Source organism: Rhagoletis zephyria, unplaced genomic scaffold (genome assembly GCF_001687245.7).
Source record: "Rhagoletis zephyria isolate East Lansing unplaced genomic scaffold, Rhagoletis_zephyria_1.1 Rzeph_scaffold_00066, whole genome shotgun sequence".
Lineage (NCBI taxonomy): Eukaryota > Metazoa > Arthropoda > Insecta > Diptera > Tephritidae > Rhagoletis > Rhagoletis zephyria.
The window spans coordinates 159,541-184,573 of record NW_016157150.1 but is presented as its reverse complement, the minus strand read 5'-3'; positions in this window follow the sequence as shown (position 1 = coordinate 184,573).

The window sequence follows — 25,033 nt, the reverse complement described above, 5'->3', positions numbered from 1 at the left end:
ACCGAAGTGGCATTACAAGCCAAAATCTTAATCTTATTAACCCTTCGCAAATATTTTTTCTCCTCGCCTATGTACATAACCATGTTTGCTTGCCCCAAGTGCGTTCTGGCTCCGTCACAGGAAGACCAGCCGTGCCAGTCGTAATATAGCTGGGCGTGTACGGCCGGCTGCCAACCGCCGCTGTCGCATGTGAACGCTTTGCATACTTATTTTAACTTTAATGCAGTTTTGTTTGATTCTTTACGATTTTTCATTTGTTTGTGAATTTGGTCGTAAACCAGAAAATTTTTTGCGCTATTACCCGCTTGCCCCAAAATGCCGCATTGACTGTGTGTGACTGGGCAGCGCACAGCAGGCGGCCAGCCAGTCAAGTCAGCAACATGCCAACAAACAAACTACCAGCCAACCTACCAAGTGGCCTAGTCGCCTAGGCATCCAAACAACCAAGCAGCAAGCTAGCCGTATGCGACGACACACAGACACGTGGAATAGATGAGATTTGAATACGAATTTCATAATCAATGACTGCCAGGCGGGTGCATGGAAAATGGATTAAGGAGCACATGACGCAATGACAAAAGACGCCAGTAAAAATGAGAAACAAAAAAAAGAAGAAAAATAAATAATAAAAATTATGGGCCCTTTAGCTTGGCGCACTCCTCATTGAATTATTGTCATACAACACACATTTGACATGACATTTCTTTGTTTGCATGGCGCTCACATCTAAGCGGCACATCTGTAATGTCACTTGGTATTGCTCCAGCGCCAACACCCACTCACCAACTGACTGATCGCACACATTCACACAGCCATGACGTGCGCTGTGTAGCTTATCGCCTTACTCGTGGTATATCGCACATCTGATTTTGGCCCAGTTAATGGCCCAATAAAGACTTCAAAGCACACCTTTGCGGCTGACAGCAAATGCTGCTAGCATTGGCACGTCAAATGATGCAGCACAATATTTATCAATGTTTGTTGTTGTCGCACTTTTGCCATTGCTGTTGCTTTTGCTATAGCTAGGTATTACTGTTGTCTTCAACAAATCAGGCTATAAAACATTTAAAGCAAATGAACGGAACAGCGAAGAAATACTCGTAACGTAATGTGTTGATGATGAAGCCGAAGAAGGTTATTGCTGGCAGCTGCAACTGCCTGTATTAGTCGCATTTGTCGCTAAATTCGCTTTGGAGCCAGGTTAGAAACTAATTGCAACCAGGGGTGCAACATTGCTCTTAAAAACATCGATGTTAAAAAACATCGGTTATAAAAACGATACATCGATGTTTTACCGATGTTTTAATATCTCATCTACTACACGAAATAAAATGTAGCCTGAAATATTTTTTAAACTCGAAAGAGTTTAGATTCTCATATCCTCTGCAAACCATAACTTTGTACAAAACTTTGAAAAATTCAACACATTTTTATCTTAATTTTGAACTTTTTTATCTGAATTTTTAGAAAACATTTAGATGAAAATTTGTTGTTTTGTCATCTGAGGGGACTTTTTTCAAAAAGTTCTTTAAGAAACTATTTTTATTCATAAAAAACTTCATTTTTGGAGGTATTTTCAGATCGGTCCAGCTCGCTTAAATCTTAATATTTTTCCTAAATATTTTGGTGGACGTCTTAAAATATAATAGATTTTATAATTCCAACGGAAAAAAGTACCGATTTTGTATGGGGAGTGATGCAGTCTAATGTACATATAGAAACTTCCTTCAAGCAGCATATTTCAATACAAGTATAAGTATGTTGCTATAATTATGATGTATCTTAAATATGTAAATCTTATTTATTTAAACATGAATAAACATTTTGAAATGAGTTCAGAAAAGATTTGAGAATCTAGCCCCCAAAAGCCTGCTTCTATCCTGAATGATGGTTGCAGCAGCTTCCGAGAACAAGCGCTCGCTTGCCACTGGTCGTTCGGCGTAATACGAACGGAGTGAGTGAACGATGTCGATGTTTTTCACTTTTCTAGTCGATGTATCATCCAGCGAAACATCTATGTTAATATCGATATTTTTGGACGAAAGATCGATGTTTTGAAAACGTCGATGTATCGTTTGCATCCCTAATTGCAACACCAGCGCACACCAAGATATGTCATGTTTATCCATTTGCTGATGCCGTACAAATGTAATAGCAAATAGAGCGAACTCGATAGCGCGGGCGCGAAATACATGCACACAAATGGTGTATGTACCTAACAGAGGAATTAATGATTCAGGGGTAGACAGAAAAATGCGCGAATTTTTTATGTGACTTTGTCCCTTTCTGGATCGGTGGTTATGTACTTGATAAGGCGAGTGGATTGTACAAACCAATTTGTATCAAAACCGTGCCATTATGAAGTTCAGAAGACTAAGTTACGAAACCCAAATAAGATCAGTGGGTTTATGTCACTCAGGGATGTACTAAAATTTTATTTTGACAGCCAAAAACAAAAACATAAAAACATGAGATCATTACAACGTACGCCAACAAAAAAAAAACACAACTTTCTAAACTTTGTGCTAAACTCGGGAAAGTTCAATAAATTTGCATACAAATTTGCAACTTTTTAATCAGACTTTTTATAAAAATTTTGAAAATGAAGTTTTGCAGCCCATTAAATTTTAGTTGATTTTTGGTATTGTTTTTACTGAGAGTTTCTTCCATACAAACTATGTCAGCAAAAAAAAAAATGCTAAAAATCATTATTAATTTGCTCAAAAGCTACATTTTCAAAAAGGATCTAATTAGAAATTGTCATCTGATGAAAGAGCCTCCGAGACAATAATTTTGTACGGCACTGTGAAGTACTCTAGGTTTCATGAAAGAAAAAAAATTTAAGTGCAAGATAACATTAAAATGTCAGTCATATTTTTCGTTGCTGTGAACTTGTTTCAAAACTTCTGTCTTTTCCCTAATATAATTGTAAAACTCTGTGCACGTCATTTTGAACGTATTTAGGTACATATTAATAAATTAAGTGCAAAGCCGNATAATTCACTCAAAATTGATATTTACAATAATTTTTAGACGAAAAATAAGAATATTATAAATTTTTGGAAAATGGGCGTAGCCACGCCCACTTATGGTTACATGTGTATATCTTGGTAACAGCTGCACCAATTTCTTCCAAACTTGGCACAGTTGTTGCCTTGGTACAGCATACCAAATGGCCGAAAATTTTCAAAATCGGACAATAACCACGCCCGCAGTCCATATAAGGGTAATTTAGAGAAATACAAAATTTTCGATAAATCAGTAATTTATTCAAAATTGATGCTTGCAACAATTCTTACCAAGAAATACGTTAATGGTAAAATTTTGGAAAATGGGCGTGGCAGCGCCCGCTTATGATCACATATATGTATATCGATAACCGTTCTACCAATTTGTACCAAACTCGGTATGGTTATTGTGCTTGCCACATAAAAGCAAAACGTTGAAAATTATTGAAATCGGACTAAATTGAGGCCGCTTTTCATATAATGGTAAATTTCAGAACTGCTTAAACTTCAAATTTCGAAATTTAAGGACTCTAATTTACTCCAAATTGTTACGCCCCAGCTTACCATCTAGCGGTTGGTTTCGGAAAGGTGAAAAAACATATATTTAATACTTGCGCTGGGTATTTAATGTTCGGCTCCGCCCGAACTTAGACTTTTTTACTTGTTCATAATTAAGTTAAAAAATATATTTAAATCCGATGCAGCCTGTAATGGGATTTGAACCCTGACCCTATGAAAATTAGCAAATGGTGCAACCATCTTCGCGCACTCAGCTGCAGCTAGACATATAAATGTGCATTCAAATGTTGAGTTTGAATCAGCACCACGCGTGCGTGGTATTGAAGTATTATTTTTAAATACGAACATTTTAAAACGATAATCAAATAAAAAATATGTTTACTATGCGATATTTCTCTCAGTGAATCCATAAAATTTTTCTGAATATTACAACGCGTTTTTTCTCTTGGTGTAGTGACTTTTGAACTTTTATTCAAATTTGTGCAATCAAATCGAAAACCGAGACATTTTAAGGTTGGACCGGGACACCGGGACAAATAGTCTAAAACCGGGACATGTCCGGGAAAACCGGGACGTCTGGCAGCCCTAGTAGAGGGCGCTAAATTCAGAAAATGTTTAATGTAAAACTGTTGAACGGAAAAATTACTTTTACTGTGTTACAAAAAAAAATTATCAAAATTCAATGTTTAGCGTAATACTCTGAAAGTTAATAGTATGAAAAACTGAAATAATTTTTGGTAAATATTTCTTATGGAAAAGTTGTTTGTGCTATCGAAAAATTGTGGGATTGGAATTCCCAAAATTGCTAAAGTTTGGTAGAGTGAAAAAAAATTATTTTAAGAGTGCCTAATTTTTAATTTACTATTTTGGTCCGTTTTGAAGTGCTTTAATAGAATCTGTGAAGAAGTTTTAGATTTTTCTGCCGGAACTGTAAAAATTATATGCATTTTTTAAGCCATATTTCTTAAGTTTCAGAAAAAGTTACAAAGAGCTAAGTTTATGGTATTGCCAAAATTGTAAAAAATTAAGGTATTAAACTTCTTTTAAAACTATGAAAAATGAACCTAGTTTTGATGCAGTGTATAATTTTCATTAAATAGCGACAAAAAATAGCAAACAAATTGGAAGTTTTTTTTGGCGGAAAACTTAAATTTTTACAAACTTTGACAAAATAAAAATACATATAAATAAAAAGTAGGCACATTTTTATTTTCCACTTAGATACCTCGTTAAGAGACCTAACAATTAGTGGAAAAAAATTTAAAATTTTATGTCGCAAATGGGAAACTTAGTATTTTTTAAAATATTAAAATTTTTGAATTTTACAACGACAAAAAATATTAACTAATATATAAGAATCTAGTGCCACAAAACAAAAAAAAATGGGGATTGATTGAATTCTTATTGATAATTTTGACATAATATTAGGGCCGGGTACTGAATGTCTGGTTAACACTAATATCCGGTTAAACATAGTTATCGACGTTACCGACTCCCTGTTGTATGCATGTAGTCGAAGACGTCGATAACGATGTTTAACCGCAGATTAGTGTTAACCAGACAGATTTATCCTGCGAAATACCGGTTAATGTTAGAACGTTTAAGGAGCTGCTAAATATTACCAGAAACTCATATTTATCGTTTCGACGTATTGTGCCTTCAATTAAGGTGTTTTTGGAATACAAATTTATTATATTTTATCTTTAAAAGTTAGTTTATTCTAAAAGCACACCTCTTGCTAAGGTATCAAATTATTCGTAATTGTTTGTAGAATACAATACATACTTAAAAAGTTCTTAGAATTAAACGCTTCAAAACCTACATATACGCGATAAACTGAAAATTTTGAAAATTGTGAAATGTGGAGTTACAGACTCTGAGTTACTTGCCATTTCGTTATTTTTAATGTACACTTTTCTTACCTACTATCCATGCTAAGAACCCATTTAATTTCAAATCAGAATATGGTGTGCTTCAAAAGTTATGACATAATTAATTGTGCCCCTCTTAAAAATCACATAAAAATGTCACTTGTTTTCGTTTTTTTTTTTTTTAATTGAAACACCTATAATTCAAAAGTTATGCAGCAAATTGATCCAATATTTTTGAGGCTTCAAGTATGCGTCAATGAATTATATCCAAAAGCAACCAGGTTGATTTAGTTTACAACAGTGAAAATAAGGCTAAATAACACAAAGGTTACCTGTTTTTTAGATTTGCCCACTTACTTAAAATTTCATTAAGTAGTGCCTCTGTTCCTGGCTTGGGCTTGCTGTTGATAGGTAACTGATGAAATTGCCTGTTTATGAAGTCCCACATTGCAATGCAAAGCTCAGCGTGGGCGATGTTAAAAACATTGTATTGCTTAAAATAATTTATCCAAAGCTTTAATATTTAATTTTGTATTGTATTTTTATCCACCAAATCCATTTTTAAAACGTTTAAAATTATATTATACGACTCACAACAGCAGCGGTACATAAAAATATCATGAAATATTAAACTGCCGGTGATTTAGTATATTGCACGAAAATATTCGTATGTTGTACGAATTTAAAAAACCTGTTTCTGCATTTGTTCTATGTACGAAAGTATTAAGTAAATTGTACGAATAAAGAATTGTATATTTCGTAAATTTTGCAACCATACGTAAATATTAAGAATGCTTTCCTACAATACACAAAATTATTCGTACAGAGACTTGTTCAGTAATTTACGAATGCGTTTCGTAAAATAAACGTAAGATTTCGTAAATTGTACTGAAAAAATGCCTTACGAAAGTCCTTTCGTTATATTTACGAATGGTTCATAAAATGGAGAAGCTCGACCGAACACTAACATATATTCATCTATTCTTATTATTATTATTCGTAAAATGTTCTTTCGTTGTGAAAAATGTGTTCGTATTATGAACGAAAGTTTCGTACATTGTACAAAAACCAAGACTGCGAAAGTTTTCCGTAGCACTTTTACGAATTTTTGTTTTCAGTGTGAAACATAATAAAAGCTTGTAAAAAGAAACAGTGAAACATTAATTTCCGTATATTGCATATGACTGAGGGCAGGGCCGGCCGTCGAGAGAAAACTCGGGCCCGGGATTAAAAAATCACGGGCCCCTATATAAAAAAATAAAAAATTAAACAATTTTTTTCTCAGGTTTCGCAGATTTTTGATTATATCTGGGTCATACATATTCTGAGGCATCAGACAGTATAAATATTGACAGGAATCTCCTTCTCTAAAACATGAAAATCTACTCGGGCCCGGGACTAAAAAATCACGGGCCCCTATATAAAAAAATAAAAAATTAAACAATTTTTTTTCTCAGATTTCGCAGATTTTTGATTATATCTGGGTCATACATATTCTGAGGTATCAAACAGTATAAATATTGACAGGAATCTCCTTCTCTTAGACATGAAAATCCACTTAATCCTAAGNTATTTCGTAAATTTTGCAACCATACGTAAATATTAAGAATGCTTTCCTACAATACACAAAATTATTCGTACAGAGACTTGTTCAGTAATTTACGAATGCGTTTCGTAAAATAAACGTAAGATTTCGTAAATTGTACTGAAAAAATGCCTTACGAAAGTCCTTTCGTTATATTTACGAATGGTTCATAAAATGGAGAAGCTCGACCGAACACTAACATATATTCATCTATTCTTATTATTATTATTCGTAAAATGTTCTTTCGTTGTGAAAAATGTGTTCGTATTATGAACGAAAGTTTCGTACATTGTACAAAAACCAAGACTGCGAAAGTTTTCCGTAGCACTTTTACGAATTTTTGTTTTCAGTGTGAAACATAATAAAAGCTTGTAAAAAGAAACAGTGAAACATTAATTTCCGTATATTGCATATGACTGAGGGCAGGGCCGGCCGTCGAGAGAAAACTCGGGCCCGGGATTAAAAAATCACGGGCCCCTATATAAAAAAATAAAAAATTAAACAATTTTTTTCTCAGGTTTCGCAGATTTTTGATTATATCTGGGTCATACATATTCTGAGGCATCAGACAGTATAAATATTGACAGGAATCTCCTTCTCTAAAACATGAAAATCTACTCGGGCCCGGGACTAAAAAATCACGGGCCCCTATATAAAAAAATAAAAAATTAAACAATTTTTTTTCTCAGATTTCGCAGATTTTTGATTATATCTGGGTCATACATATTCTGAGGTATCAAACAGTATAAATATTGACAGGAATCTCCTTCTCTTAGACATGAAAATCCACTTAATCCTAAGACACGTTTAAATTAATGAAAATTAAAAAAGCACAACATGAAATTAAGGGTTGTTTATATTTAAGAGTTACCATTTTTTGGATCATACTTGCCTCTCTGCGATAAAATAATCAGTGATTAACTTTCTTAATAAAAATAAAGTCGGCATCATTTTTTAAGGTAATGTCTAAAATATCAAAACGTTTTTTTGGCGCGCAATCCACTATATAATAAGGAGGTGGTGTTAGGACTTATTCCCCCGGCCTAAAATCACCCGGATAAGATCCCTTGGACAAAATCCCCCGTGCGCAAATCTCCCAGACAAAAATCTCCCGGACAAAATCTCCAGCAAAAATAGTCCCTCGTACAAAATCACCCGAAAACTACCCCCATAAGGCCTCTTGCAATCCGCTCGTATTAAAACCGGTATTAAAAAGTTAAGAAAAACAAATATTACCTCCAAGAACTAAGCAGAAAACGTCCCGCACTAAAATCTCCCGCACAAAATCCCCGCACAAAAAAACCCTTACTAAGAAGAAAAGAGGGGCGGAAGTATTTTTGCACAGAATTTCTTTGTGCGTGAGCGGCCTTGGACCGCGCTTAGGGATTATAACCTTTACTAAGTAAAATTCTCCTTTCTTTGTTGCCGGAAAAGAGGGGCGGAAGTATTTTTGCACAGAATTTCTTTGTGCGTGAGCGGCCTTGGACCGCGCTTAGGGATTATAACCTTTACTAAGTAAAATTCTCCTTTCTTTGTTGCCGGAAAAGAGGGGCGGAAGTATTTTTGCACAGAATTTCTTTGTGCGTGAGCGGCCTTGGACCGCGCTTAGGGATTATAACCTTTACTAAGTAAAATTCTCCTTTCTTTGTTGCCGGAAAAGAGGGGCGGAAGTATTTTTGCACAGAATTTCTTTGTGCGTGAGCGGCCTTGGACCGCGCTTAGGGATTATAACCTTTACTAAGTAAAATTCTCCTTTCTTTGTTGCCGGAAAAGAGGGGCGGAAGTATTTTTGCACAGAATTTCTTTGTGCGTGAGCGGCCTTGGACCGCGCTTAGGGATTATAACCTTTACTAAGTAAAATTCTCCTTTCTTTGTTGCCGGAAAAGAGGGGCGGAAGTATTTTTGCACAGAATTTCTTTGTGCGTGAGCGGCCTTGGACCGCGCTTAGGGATTATAACCTTTACTAAGTAAAATTCTCCTTTCTTTGTTGCCGGAAAAGAGGGGCGGAAGTATTTTTGCACAGAATTTCTTTGTGCGTGAGCGGCCTTGGACCGCGCTTAGGGATTATAACCTTTACTAAGTAAAATTCTCCTTTCTTTGTTGCCGGAAAAGAGGGGCGGAAGTATTTTTGCACAGAATTTCTTTGTGCGTGAGCGGCCTTGGACCGCGCTTAGGGATTATAACCTTTACTAAGTAAAATTCTCCTTTCTTTGTTGCCGGAAAAGAGGGGCGGAAGTATTTTTGCACAGAATTTCTTTGTGCGTGAGCGGCCTTGGACCGCGCTTAGGGATTATAACCTTTACTAAGTAAAATTCTCCTTTCTTTGTTGCCGGAAAAGAGGGGCGGAAGTATTTTTGCACAGAATTTCTTTGTGCGTGAGCGGCCTTGGACCGCACTTAAGGATTATAACCTTTACTAAGTAGAATTCTCCTTTCGTTGTTGCCCAAAAAGAGGGGCGGAAGTATTTTTGCGCAGAACTTATACCTGTATAAACGGCCTTCGGCCGCAGTTAGGTATTATAACCCTAAATAAGTAGAATTCTCCTTTCCATGTTGCCGGAAAAGAGGGGTGGAATTATTTTTGGGGAGGAGGCCTTATTGGGGGGTATTTTTCGGGTGATTTTGTACGGAAGATTTCTGTTGCGGGCCATTTTGTCCGGGACATTTTTATAGAGATTTTTGTGCTGGAGATTTTGTACGGGGGATTTTAGGCCGGGGGAGTAAGTCCGACTACCAAATACTATTCATTATCCATGTGTTTTCGCTGCAAAACTATTCGTAACGTAAGTCTTTTTACTAATTGAATTTTCAGGTAAAATTAGTTTTTATTTTGTTAGAGATAGGGCTACTTTGAAAGCGACATTGTAAGGAGTCCAACGGACTCACCAAAGAAGGCGCAAGGTGTATAAGATTATTAAAAACTTACGATAGCAGGCTCACAAGCTTTCAACTATCTCTTAAAAGGGACGACGCTAGGCGTAGCTAAATAACATTGTCTTCACATGCTTTTAAGCTGATTCTGACCAATAAAGTATCGGTAAGTGCCCTTAGAAGGATGGGAGTAGTATTTCTTCCGAATTAGAAGGCAGCTGCCAAAAAAGTGTAGAACAAATCATTCCAGTCTGCCAAGAGGTTGGGATGTTCTTCAATATTGTTTCTGGTTTGCAGGTATTAACGGTTCCGCGTGGTCTTAGTTTTACTTTTACTGGTAACCATGGTAATGCACCATTGAGCTCTCTTTAGCAGTGTTGCCAGGTTGACGATTTGGTCGTAATTTTGAAGATTTTTTACGGCCATGACGATTTGACGATTTATTTGCCCCAATGACGATTTTTCTTTATGTGCAAATTTGGTTGGCTCTCAACTTTGAAGATAGGTACACAGACAACTAAAAATTGCAGAGTAAACACTTGTTTACCATTTCTGCTAATACACAACTGTCGTACCCAAATTATATCATGTGGTAGTTTTCATAGTTTTTTAGTTATTTAGGGAAGGAGATTATCAATAAGTTATTTAAGAAAACTTGTAATTATGAACAGTTTTTAAAGCACATGGTAAAGTTGCAGTTTGCAAATATTTGTTGTTCTCAACTGTTGAGGGAATTCGGTTCACACGGGACGTATTAAAAGGAAATGGTTGTTCTTGTTTTGTGTTCTATTCAAACACCGATATACTTTAAAGTTTCAAAAATGAAATGTAGCATTTAAAATTGTACCTGATTAAAGCTTAGTATACAGTTCTCAAGAAAATCAAAAATTCATATAAAATCACACTCAAGAAATGAAAAAGAAATTTTCTTCTGTAAACATTTCTTAAATCAGTCTGAAGATATCAAGGAAAAAACGCTCGTATATTTAGTTCTTCAAGAAAATTTACACCAACTGCAAAGTTCTTTTCCAAGCAACAAAAATAATGAAAAAGATTCTTGTGATGTTTCTAGAAAGCTGTAAAACATAATATTTACTAAAGAAAAACTTTGTGCAAAAACAAATGTTATACGACTTATTCAAAGATTCACTAATCAATTTTAAATTTATCAGACTGTTAAAATTTAAAATGTTTAATTTTCCGAAAAAAATTGTGTAATTTAAAATTTTGTCAGGTTGATAAATTTAAAATTTATTGATGCAGCCGGGCAATAATGATTTAAAAATTGAAAATAAAATGCGGTTTTATTGCAATTAAAAATATTTTTTTTAAAGTAATGTGAATTTTAAAAATTCGTAAAAACGTTTAACTTTTTATTTTTTACGTATATCAATCAGAAAAAAACCAAAAGAGCTTCCTGCTTCTGTTGATTTTTAAAATTTTTTTGTTTTGATAACCAAACTGACGATTTCTCACTGCAGTGACCTGGCAACACTGCTCTGCAGTGCCATGCAGTGGCAAGCTAGCCTAGACTAATAAATAATTCTAGCAGACCAACCTTTTTACAAGCAATTCATGTTCACATTTGGCACAATTGTTATTATAAAATATCTTTTTGCCGTGACTAAATATCACAGCTTAATCCTGTGACCATCCGTCCTGTATTATACGGGACAGTCCTCTTTTTTGACCCATTGTCCTGGTAATTTATTTATTTTATACGGGTACCGAAATGTTCTGTATATAAAAAAATTAAGTTAATGATGAAGAAAATCGATGGATAAATACGAAATAACGCGTGGTCAAAGGAAAATGCGCTAAGATTTTTGTATGAAATATGAGCAGAAAAGCGTGTTACTCAGGTGTACGTGACGTATGAGTAACTTTCTTTCCTGCTCATTTTTCATACAAAAAATCTTTGCGTATTTTCATTTGACCACTCATTATTTCTTATTTATCCATCGATATTCTTCATTAGTAATTTGATTTATTTTTTTTGTAACAGAACAAGCTTTAGTAAAAATGCAAAAATTTGGCACAGAACTTGTAACTTTTTAAATTTTTCTTCTGTTAAAGTTTAATTTTTTTAAATTTTTTCATTAAAAAATAAAAAAAACCGGAATGATAAATTAATTTGTCAGAAACTTTAATCCCTATCGGAAAGTGATGTATATACGGTTTATGGAGAATTTCATTAGCTTTCATTTGCCGTATTTTATATTAAGTTTTTTAAATTGGTTCGTGAGATATACGTGATTAAAAGAAACCAATTTCTGCTTTAAGCTGAATAGCGGTAAATTGAAAATATCTCGAAAACGTATCCATAGAAAAAAAATTAACTCGATTTTCTGAATCACCGAGCAATTCTACATGGGAATTGGATAGTGGCATCCATTGAACATTTTTGCTGTAAACCAGTGTTATTAAGGAAGATAAGGAGCTGCATTGACCGAATGCAGTGTTTTCAAAAACACTTTTTTTCAGTATTAACTAAACTTGAACAACTTGACTACTTTTCGAACGTGAGGGCTCAATCATTGAATTTGATAAATTATTAACGGAGATATCGCGTGGTAATATAAAAAGATACTTTTTAAAAAGTATATATCACTGTTGTTGCAAATATTCGCATTCGCATTCGCGACCGCGCAGCTTCCCCATTAATTTTAACATTCGCATTCGCTTTCGCATTCGCTTTCGCATTCGCTTTCGCATTCGCAATAATCAATGCGGAGCTTTTGCGAATGGGAATGTTGTGCAAGTGCACCGATAAAACTATATCTGGCAAACAAAATGACAAATTGTAGCCAATATTTTTTGCGTGTGGTCGTGGGTATATTTGTGTAACAAAACTGGTCAAATGTCATATTTATCGACTTTGATAAAAATGTTTTTGAACATATTATTTCTTAAGCTATATAACCAAGCTATCAATGGGCAGCCACGCAAGTTCCTACGTCTACTTGACCTTTTCCGTACGTCAAAGAAAACATAGTCCTTTAAACCCTCTAGTAAGCAAATTTTTGTATGGGTTGAAAAATTCAGGAATGGGTGATTTTAGCACGAGAAATCCAAAAATGATGTCCTACAGGGGAGAAAAACCAGGACCGTCTGGAGACGGGCTCGCCGATATACTTTGACATATTTTCAGCTTTCTCTTACTCAATGTTGACCTACGAACCGGCAATCCCGTCTGCAGACGGTCAAAAAGGCAAACTGGGTTTTTAAATGTCTGCAAGCCGGTCTGTAGACGGTCTGTGTTCGAAAGCAATTTTCTCCATTTCGAATGGTGACATAATTATAAAACTTATATCAAAATACTGTGCTTTTAACTACGAAACCCACTGAATTTTTTTGTATCAAAAAATATTTCAAAAGAAAAAATTTCTTTAATTACGAAATTACTTAATAGCAAAAAATAATTAATTTTAACCGAGTCTTTCACAGTCTGTGATTCAACTGTCGATTAAAGTAAAACGGATTGACAAAGCGGATTAAAATTTACATCGTCGTAAAGGTACGCTTTTTTTCTAAAGATGGTGCTTTTGGAATATAGAAAAAAATTATTATAGGTGCACTAAATAGGTGTTTAGTTAACGACCGTCTGGAGGCGGTTCAGCCTACTAGAGGGTTAATAATATATATTTTTTTTTGTTTTCTGTGCTTTAAATATCTGCATTGGTTTCTTTCCCTATTATAACGTCTGGCTATAAAGAGAATCGCTGCTCAAATAATTAAAAAGCTATAGGTGTGACCTTTAATTAGGTAAAAATGTCGTAACTATCTGAGACCCTCATCATCCGTGATTCCGATAATTCAAAGACTTATAAAAAAAACGGGGTGCTTCTTGGAAAAAATAACAATATTCTGACCGATTCGGCTGGCAGCTACGACTTTGAAAACAGAATTTTGTTCAAAACTTTCATTCCTGGAAAATAATAATTTATTTCCCTTATGCACCTATTTAGCTCGCTATAAGCACAAATTTTTTAAACCAGTCGCAGAAGAAAGTACTGAAAATGAATTACAAAAACTAAAATCGCAAAACTCTGATACCGATACAGGTTCCCCAAATTCTGAAAAAGCCTAATGAATGAGAATGAAGAATTCTTTTTAGAAACCTTTAGAAAACCTAACACATCTAGTTTGGTTTGTAAGCGCTGTTTAAATAGCGATCTCGCCTTTATGCTAGATTCTTCAAGTGAAGACTAAGGAGGATACATCCGACATTATAATCCCCGTTGCAATTTTCATTACTTTTTATTAAATATAATGTTCTAATTTTTAAAACCAAGTAGTAAATAATATAAACGTTATTAAAAATTACTTACTTTTCCATTTTTCTATTTACCTAAATAACTTAATTTACTTACCTAATTGTTTCTTAAAAATACTTGACATCCACATTCGCTTCCGCTTCCGCGGATGTTAGCTGTTAGACATCCGCATCCGCATTCGCTTCCGCGGATATCTAAAATTCCACATTCGAAATATCCCTATATATTCATATGTAGATCAGGGGTTACCAAACTTTATTCACCGGGTGCCGCGGTGCTAAAACAATTTCGCGGCACCCCTACTCTTCAAATTTCTACCAAAACAAGAAAACACAATGCAAACTTTATGCTTCTTTAGCTTTAATATGAGAACTGAAATTGTTTTGATGATTTCATTATTTCCTTTACGTTTATTGGGAGCTTTGCTGATTTTACCCTGAAATCATTTGACGCTGACTTCACAAAAAGGAGAAGGTTATCAATTCGTTGGAATATTATTTTTTTAATATTTATTTTTTTATGTATGTTAGCGCCTAATTTGGAGAACGTTAACCGATTACTATAATTATTTTTTTAGAGGAAAGGTGTTACCTCACAGGCGGTCCCATTCTAATTTGGTTTAAATTCGATCATTGGATCGTGAAGAGATAACCGTTAATCTTAAATTTGTATATGAGAATTGAAGTCGGTTTTGTTTTTTGCTTAAAAATTATTTGTTTATGTAAGCATTTGTTGAAAATGCAGCCTCATATAGAAATGTAAAAGTAAAAGTCACTAGTATTTTTAATGCAATCTTTCCAACAGCAGTGTTTTCTGCATACACTTGCATTCAGAACTCTCTTGGATCCCTTCGTAGAATTTAATGTTCAAAGTGCTGTCGTCACTGAAGTCCAGAAGGTTTTCAAAAGCTTAATTTGTCATCCCAGTAGGTTTACTTTTCGGGTCACATGAAAACGGGTTTGTTATCCAGCTGTAGACATAATCACAGTCAATGTTGGGAAAATATTCGACAATAGCTTTTTCTAAAGTTTTTTCTAAATTAACGCTGGTAATACGCGTTAACGCTAAGAAAATAATTTTTACAGCCAATTTCTGGAAAACAATTTAAGTGAAAAATGATTTTAAATTTTTGAATATTATGACAGGAAATAAAAAATCATTTTCCATTTAAATTGCTGGTGAAACCGGCTATTATCAATTTTCTTAGCGTTGACTTCGAAATTACATTTGTACAGTTTTCTGATTTACTTTGTTTATTTATGGGTTTTCATGCAAATTGCTAGAAATACTAAAATATGCCTGANTGAAATCATTTGACGCTGACTTCACAAAAAGGAGAAGGTTATCAATTCGTTGGAATATTATTTTTTTAATATTTATTTTTTTATGTATGTTAGCGCCTAATTTGGAGAACGTTAACCGATTACTATAATTATTTTTTTAGAGGAAAGGTGTTACCTCACAGGCGGTCCCATTCTAATTTGGTTTAAATTCGATCATTGGATCGTGAAGAGATAACCGTTAATCTTAAATTTGTATATGAGAATTGAAGTCGGTTTTGTTTTTTGCTTAAAAATTATTTGTTTATGTAAGCATTTGTTGAAAATGCAGCCTCATATAGAAATGTAAAAGTAAAAGTCACTAGTATTTTTAATGCAATCTTTCCAACAGCAGTGTTTTCTGCATACACTTGCATTCAGAACTCTCTTGGATCCCTTCGTAGAATTTAATGTTCAAAGTGCTGTCGTCACTGAAGTCCAGAAGGTTTTCAAAAGCTTAATTTGTCATCCCAGTAGGTTTACTTTTCGGGTCACATGAAAACGGGTTTGTTATCCAGCTGTAGACATAATCACAGTCAATGTTGGGAAAATATTCGACAATAGCTTTTTCTAAAGTTTTTTCTAAATTAACGCTGGTAATACGCGTTAACGCTAAGAAAATAATTTTTACAGCCAATTTCTGGAAAACAATTTAAGTGAAAAATGATTTTAAATTTTTGAATATTATGACAGGAAATAAAAAATCATTTTCCATTTAAATTGCTGGTGAAACCGGCTATTATCAATTTTCTTAGCGTTGACTTCGAAATTACATTTGTACAGTTTTCTGATTTACTTTGTTTATTTATGGGTTTTCATGCAAATTGCTAGAAATACTAAAATATGCCTGACACCAATAAAAAAAATCTCGACGTGCTGGAAAAAACCAAAGATGTATTTTAATTTCTCAGGCCTCTGTTATCTTCGCAGCGTCATCCAATACGAGTCTTAAATCTAGTGACGGTATCTTCCAAGCCGCCAGGGAATACCAACGGATCATACAGTGACTTCTCGTGGCGTTTTCTGCCTCTTGCTTCATCCTAGACATCGCTCCTTTCGTTTTTCCAACCACTACAAGTATCCGCACACTTGCTCAATTTCAAACTGGGAACAAGGGTATTATAACTTTGTTCACATAACGGTTGTTTGTAACAGGCAAAACGAATCGAGATAGATATAGACAAATGTATACATAAATGGTCAGGATGAAAAGAGAAATCGATTAAGCGGTGACTGTCTGTCCGTCCGTCCGTCCGTCTGTGCACACGATAACTCGAGTAAAAATTAAGATATCTTAACGAAACTTGGTACGTATACTTCTTTCGGGCGTAGGACGGATGGTGTTGAAAATGGGCAAAATCGGACAATAACTACGCCTACCTCCCATATAACGGTAATTTTCAGAAATACGAAAACTGCGATATTTTAGTAATTACTAAAGATTATTCAATCAAAATTGATATTTACAATAATTTTAAGACGAAAAATAAGAATATTATAAATTTTGGAAAAATGGGCGTAGCCACGCCCACTTATGGTCACATGTGTAAATCTTGGCAACCGCTGCACCGATTTCTTCCAAACTTGGCGCAGTAATTGGCTTNATAACGGTAATTTTCAGAAATACGAAAACTGCGATATTTTAGTAATTACTAAAGATTATTCAATCAAAATTGATATTTACAATAATTTTAAGACGAAAAATAAGAATATTATAAATTTTGGAAAAATGGGCGTAGCCACGCCCACTTATGGTCACATGTGTAAATCTTGGCAACCGCTGCACCGATTTCTTCCAAACTTGGCGCAGTAATTGGCTTTGATACAGCATACCAAATGGCCGAAAATTTTCAAAATCGGACAATAACCACGCCCGCAGTCCATATAAGGGTAATTTAGAGAAATACGAAATCTTCGATAAATCAGTAAATATTAAAGCTAATTTATTCAAAATTGACGTTTACAACAATTCTTAACCAAGAAATACGTTTATGATAAAATTTTGGAAAATGGGCGTGGCACCGCCCACATATGATCACATATACATATGTATCTCGGTAACCGTTCTACCAATTTGTACCAAACTCTGGATGGTTATTGTGCTTACCACATAAAAGCAAAACGTTCAAAATAGGACTAAAATTACGGCTTTTCATATAACGGTAAGTTTTAGAAATGCTTGAAACTTCAATATTTCGAAGTTTAAGGACGCTAATTTACTCAAAATTGCTACAACCCGGCTTACCATGTAGCGGTAGCTTTCGGAAAGGTGAAAAACATATATTTAATATTTGCGCCGGGTATTTAATGTTCGGCTACGCCCGAACTTAGACTTTCTTACTTGTTTTGTACAAATTTGTCGATAGCTTTAAAAATTTCGTCACTAGTGGTGTAAGTCTTAAGTACTTCACTCATCAAAAGTTCTTCTTCGATTTGCATTCCGAATGGGTACCTCACTAACACGAGAATAACATTAAGTCCTACTACGTGGGTACTTTCGGCAAGTTGCAAACAAAAGAATTCACAAGTTTTCAAACATTTTATAAGTTTGTTCTCGAGTGCCTCTAAAATCGTGTTAATTCAGTGTGATTGTGAAATTCCAAAGAACAAGTAACATATACACGTGCGCGAAGCTGCTGCGCTTGTCACAAGAANGTGGCGTTTTCTGCCTCTTGCTTCATCCTAGACATCGCTCCTTTCGTTTTTCCAACCACTACAAGTATCCGCACACTTGCTCAATTTCAAACTGGNCAGCCAGCAAAAAATCCGAAAATGAATCCGAAAACGGGAAGAAAAGTGGAGGAAACGCGGATTAGCTCTACGAAAGTATCGAAAATCGTTGTGAAAAAGGTACGTTTTCAGCAATTTTTCTGAAAATTTTCTGATCCAATTTCGTTGACAAAACGTATTGGGAAACTATGCTTAAGAGCGAAATGAGCTGCTGAAGGTAATTTTAATAAAAATCAAAATTTTTTGATTTTGTTGCCGCCATGTTGAAGTTTGATGAAATCGCTCTACCCACTAGCGGCACCCCAGGCATACGCTTGCGGCACCCCAGGGTGCCGCGGCACCCACTTTGGGAAAGCCTGATGTAGACAGTTAAAGATTTAAAATTTTATAATCAGGCAGGTTCTGCAATTCACTTCCGAATGAATAATCAATCACTAAAATTCGCTTCAAATTCCAATTGGCAGGGGTTGAAATTCAATCGGAAGTGAATTGCAGAACCTGCCTGAATATCCTGCTACATGCCGATAAAAGTTGTGAAAAGTTTGTAAAAAGGAGTGCTTGGTATTAGAGACGAGCGCAAAACTAAATAGCCAATACCAATCCCGCCCATCCCGAAATAAAATCTTTAGATCTCGACCCCGCTCATATGGATGTTTTCGGGACTCGCAATTCCGATATCTATCCCGTGCAGGAAATGGGACTAGTTTGTAGCTAACTATAAACTAACTAGCAGTCGAGTAGTGGTAACTATTTGTTAACTATCTCCTATGGCAGTAACTAACCACTTTTGAGGGGCAATGGCCGCAAAATAGTGAGAATTGGTTTCCTCTGCATTAGATGTCAACTAACTTGTAGCAAACTACTTTTAGACATAAACTATCATCAAAAAAAGATTTTTTTAATTTTTTGTACTTTTATTTATTTACTTATTTTATTTACTATTACATATTTGTTTACATGTGCTTTTGTAGGTGGTCTCATATTTGAATTCGATCAGACATAACATCAAAATGATAAAATAAAATTTCGACCTTTATTTCATTTGTCCTGAATACGAAAAAGAATCTGCGAAGTGCAGAAAAAAGTTTATTGAAAGTACTTTTTTAATGAGGATATTTAAATAGAAACTTGTAAAGAAAACAAACTCCCAATAACGTCGGCATTGGTCCTGCACGACTTCACAAATAACTTAAACTTAGTTTTGTCAAAGCCAATTAAAAGTTAGTTATTTATGGAAATCCCACAAAGAAGCTAACTAAAAGTTGGTTAGTTTAATTAATTGATAAATTTTTTCTGTATGGTCCAAATTTAAAACTTTGTACAAAAATTAGGGAAATTCAAATAAAAGTTTCATAAAAGTTTCTAACTTTTTCAGAATTTTTAGAAAAAATATTGGTACACAATTGTGTAGCCATTTAAATTTTAGTTTAATAAAATTTAAGTTTAAAGTATTTAACTAGGACTTACCGTTGATTTTTGTATTTTTCTTTTGCCGATGGTATTGTGCATTTTTCTCTACATAAAAAATTTGTCGAATATACTTTGTACGGAAGAAAATGCGTTACATCATCTGCAAAAAAAAACAAAAATTATTCCAAACTTGCAATTCATTACACTAAAACTTGATGGGCTGCATATCAAAATTTTTCTAAAATTTCTGATTAAGAAATTTGAATTTTTAATGAAACTTTGGTGAGATTTCCTACTTATTGTACCTATATAGTTTGAAATACATATATGGTTTTTGTTAGATAGTGCGCTTTACCTTAAGGAAATAAGAAATATTAAGAAAGTTAAAGTAATATTTAACTCCTAAAAACGCGTTTATTTCAAGGCGAATTCATATAAGGGGGTGTTACCAAAGCAGCTGATTTCAAGGCGAATGGTACTGATTTCAAAATAATGTTATTTGTTGTACATTTGTTCATGTTCTGATTGTCATTGTGCTGCTAATTTTTTAGTGTAGTTTTTGTTTATTTTTATCACGTACCACTCGTAAAGTTGTAAAGAGCTTCCCGCTACCGCCCACCCCGGCTTTTTGAAATCAGTACCGTGGGACTTGCGGCTCCCGATATCCCGCGCCCACTCTAGTTGGTATATTTGATATTGTGCTCTGCTTACATATAAACTTAGACCGATGTTTCGGTTGCATTAAGTTTTTCAAATCGCTATATTTACAACAATATTTAACTAATTAATTTTCGCAACATATTTTTAACAGGGACGTGAACCGGATGAAAAATTTGGTCGGTTCGGTTCAGCGGTTCGAACCGTTTTTGCACTTTTGGATTGGTTCGTCAAAGCGGTTTTTTTGGTCTTTGAACCGGGGTTTCGGTTCGGTTCAACGGTTCGAAAAACAAAAAAATAACGCGCAAGTTTAAGTGTCAAGTGTCAAGTGCAACAACGCGCAAGGTTAAGGGTCAAGTGTCTGTCAAATGAGATGGGTTGCCTTTACATTTGATATTGTCACCCACCATGTGACATGTTTACCAAAAAGAAAAAAGTGGGTACATTTATCTATTGAAAATTGGTTGAAACGAACCTTTCAATCTTCATAGAAAGTGGTTCGGTTTTCAGTTCAGATCAAACATTTGTGGAAAATTTCGGTTCGGTTAATGCTTCAGTTAATTAATAGAATAGAGCGGTTTTCCGGTTCAAAACCGGTTCGGTTCAAAACCGGTTCACGTCCCTGATTTTTAATTTTATTATCTTAATTGTGCCAAGTTTGTTTCGCAGCATCAAATGCGGGAAAAGTCTAAAAACAAACAGCTGTTTAGTTATCAGCGGTTAATCGTAAGACCATTTTTAACCAACTTGTGATTTGTGAGAAAATGGCCGTAAAAATTCATTTAAAAATCTGCTCAACAACTGACTTTGCAGTATTCTTGATCCTTATGCCAAATACACAATTTGACACTTTAATGGAGAAAAAACTTCAAGACTGAGCTCGACGCAAAGATGTAATGCCGAATTCGACCAAGAACTAAATTATTTTGTTTGAAATACTTCTAAAATCTAAACTTTCGACCAAATGTTTCGAAAACAAAGCATTTAACTTTGCAGCGAAAATTACTAATATGTATGGCCAGTATTCTTTGGGCTTTCTACTGTTGTTATTGCAAATTTAGTTTCTGTTATCTGGTATTGCATTGTTTTCGTTGTTGCTGTTGTTGAGTTTCATATGCGTGGGAGTACAAGGTAGGTACCACATGGAGTAGCATGCAGCAAGCATCTGGCTCAGTCCAGTGACGTGTTTGTTAAAGTCCGCTTTAGCGATTCGATCGTCTTGTCGCTTTCAAATTCACTTACGTGTCCATTGCTACCCATGCATTCCGTACCGCGCCACTCGCCACCCTCCAGACGTAAGCTGCCTAGAAAACTATCTGCCATTTATTCATTCATCCGCAGTGCAAGATGCTCGGTTTCCCGTTTCCAACTGAATCGCCGCAATGCATCGCTTGGATTGTTGATCGAATCGCTTGCGCGTTAGCTTGTTTGCCGATAGCCTTTGCTATACTATATATTTTTTCATCTTACTTTTCTTATATTGCCGCTGTCGTAAGTATTGCTGCTGCTGTTGTTGTTGTTTTTCTTTCTGTTGATGTTGTTATCGTTGTTGTTGTATTGCGCAACTCACAATTTGTGCTCAACATTTGACCACGTTGGCAGCAGGCGACGGGTAGATTGGCAAAAATGTTGCCAGAGACATCCAACGCCAAGTCGACGATGCAATTTGCTCCAATTACGGTGGATCTGGTTTTTGCGGTGATGGACCCACACCAACATTCGTCGCATCGCATCGCATTGCCGTCCCAATCAACTCACCAACAATGAGAAGAATAAAAAAAAAAATTGCATGTTGCCACACCGCGTGCAGTCGCCGTCGCAGCGACTTTTGGAATCGCATTCACTCTCATCGCAGCCAAACCACACGCAGAGCTACTACGCACACACCAAGTGGTGGGGCAGCACCATTGAAATGCATGATTGTGTGTGTGTGTGTGTGTGTGATTGCACGGGCACACCTACATACATATGCTGCTGCTGTGTTAAATAAATATCCAGTCCAGCCTAGTTGCGTGAATCTCTCAGATGACATAACTGAAAATGCAAGTCAAATCGTCAACGATAAATGTCGGACAGGGGCAACAGCAGCACTGGCAACACAACAAACCGTTAGACGGGCCAGACAGCCTGACAAGGCCTTGAATCGCCCCAAATCGGTAGTTGTTACTTTTTAGATTCTATGAATTTATGTTTACTTTTATTTCCTTTTCAATTTTCCTGCATTTTTTGTGCACATGCGTGCAGAATTTGTCGTTTGCAATTCAATTTCTGTGGCGCATAAGTTAGTGAGTCAGTTAGTTGCGCATGCGCGTGGCGCAGCGTCGGCAAGTTTTTCTTGCAGCTCCTCAGTGCTGTTATTTATTTTTTTTTTTAATTTCCCTCCCTTCTGGTGCTGTTGCTGCTGCTGCTGCTTCACGTCCACGTATCGCATGCAATGCCAATTAATTAAATTGACAACGACCAGTGTGGACAGCAGATAGAGGACAGCAGTTAGTTTATAGTCGAGTGCGCAAATACTTATATTCATATATGTACGTGTGTATGTACATACAATGTCCAGCTTATTCCGTTCAGTCTAGTTTGGGCAGCTGGGAGCGCCGGTGATTGTTGTTCCCCCTCGAAGCAAAATAGGCATCCGTTCATTGCACCTTAAGCAAACAAACTTCTCCATTTCAGATTAATCTATTTGACTTGAGTTTTCGAGGAAATGAGAGTGAAACTGATAAAATAAAGAAATTAATGGAACAACACACACAAACACATGCATACAAGCTCTCACCCTAGGGATGTTACTTTTTTCGTTTTTTGCGATCCCGGGATTTTCGGGACATCGTTCATACAATCCTGGGATCCCGGGAGTAGTCCCGGGATTTATATATTCCTTATTTTCCAACAAGTTAACATGAAAAAATTGCATCAATATAGTTTGAGAAGCTGTCCTAGCATATAATAAATAATAAATAAATGGGTTTGAAACCTACTTTATTATTTAAGTTGAAAAATAATTCATTAGTAACAAAACAATAGACAGTAATTAAATTTAAATGCATTTAATAATACAAACAACAAACCAAACTTGGCAAGGGATGACGGAAATTCGTTCCAAAATAAAGCATTTAATAATACTTCATAATATCTGCTAAAGTAACTTAAGGCATGTCAAAAAAAGCTCAATGCAAGCAAACTTAAGTCAACATAGGTATTGTGTGGCTGAAAAAGTTCATAATACTAGTGGCAGAAATAAAAGAAATGCTTTATTTTAAGCAGTTTAGTCTATATTTCTTTGGTTTATTTAATATTTAATTTTTTTTTTTATAAAAGTCTACCTCATTTTACATATAATTAACTGCATTAAAATGCGCACTTCAAAATTTGTAAAAAAATTATAAAAATGCAAAAAAAATGCCAAAGTTTCAAACTTTTTACTCAGCATTTAAAAAAAAAAATGAGGTACACAGTTTTATAGCCTATTAAATTACAGTAGGATAAAATGCAAGTTTCGTGCAGTTACAAAATACCGTTGATTTTTGGGAATTTTTTAGACGATGCTGGGCATTTTCTTCCATATAAACAAACTAGCTGACCCGGCGAACTTCGTCCCACCCAAAATTAATTTTTTTATTGAAATATTTGGTCCAACGTTTTCACCACAATTCAAGTTTATGTTTGGTTTTGTGGTCGTCAGAAAACATATTCTCTATTGCAGTCTTAAATAACCTAACGAAGTCTTTATGTCCGTGAAGAAGTTCTTGCGGCAACAATGATCCGGTACGATGATTAATCGTCCTTGAATATGTATCCTTGTATCCCGTATCCTGTGTCCTTGAATCTGGAGGCAATTTCAAGATGGATAGTATCATTGTTCTACAGAAATCCAATATACATAGACTTACTTCAGATGATATATCACAAATGTCTTACAATTTTCTTTGTAGGCATTCATCAAGAATTGTCTTTATTCTGTTTAGTCACAGTAAATCAAGGACCGCAATTGTTATGGTAGTAGATTTAACGGTTGTAACTTGACTACTTTGATACCTGGTATCTCCGAATGATTTCACTTGACAATTTTTAGCAATACTCGACTCCAGCGCAACCTTGCGGATCTTTTTTGCAATACTATTGCTATTTATTCATTAATTAAATGGATAAATTGGAGATATTTATTAAAATCAGTAGGCATTAGAGTTCTACTATGAATATCTTATAAATGGTTAGAGTAATCGATTAACTACATGAGACCTGTTTTGTAGAGCATTTAAGTCCCTATATAAATTATTGAAACTCATTTGACAATAATTATTTTTTAGTAAGTTACAAAATTCAAAACAAAAAAGTTATTTTCCTTAAAATACTTCAATCTTTGACCTTGAATATCTTTTAAATGGTTAGATTAATGAAAAAGTATATGAGACCATTTTTGTAGAGCGTTCAATTTCCTATAAATATTAACGATGCAACTGGTTTAACAATCTATTGGTGATAAGATATGACCATTTTTATATGAGACTAAATTGAAAATGGAAAACTATGATGAGCATAATCTTCCCGTTAATATTAAGAGCTCAGATTTGGTAGGTACTTTTTAGAGGTACCTGGGAACTAGTTTTCGTGTGTCGGATCCAAAATAAAAAAATACTTAATTCAGTGCAATGTAGAATAAAAATGGGTACCAAATGAAAGAGAAAACTCTTTAGGATTTAACAAAAATTAAAATTTGTTGGGTTCACAAGGACGAATAGGTATTGAAAATGCCATTTTAATCAATTTTATTTTTTTAAGCTAAT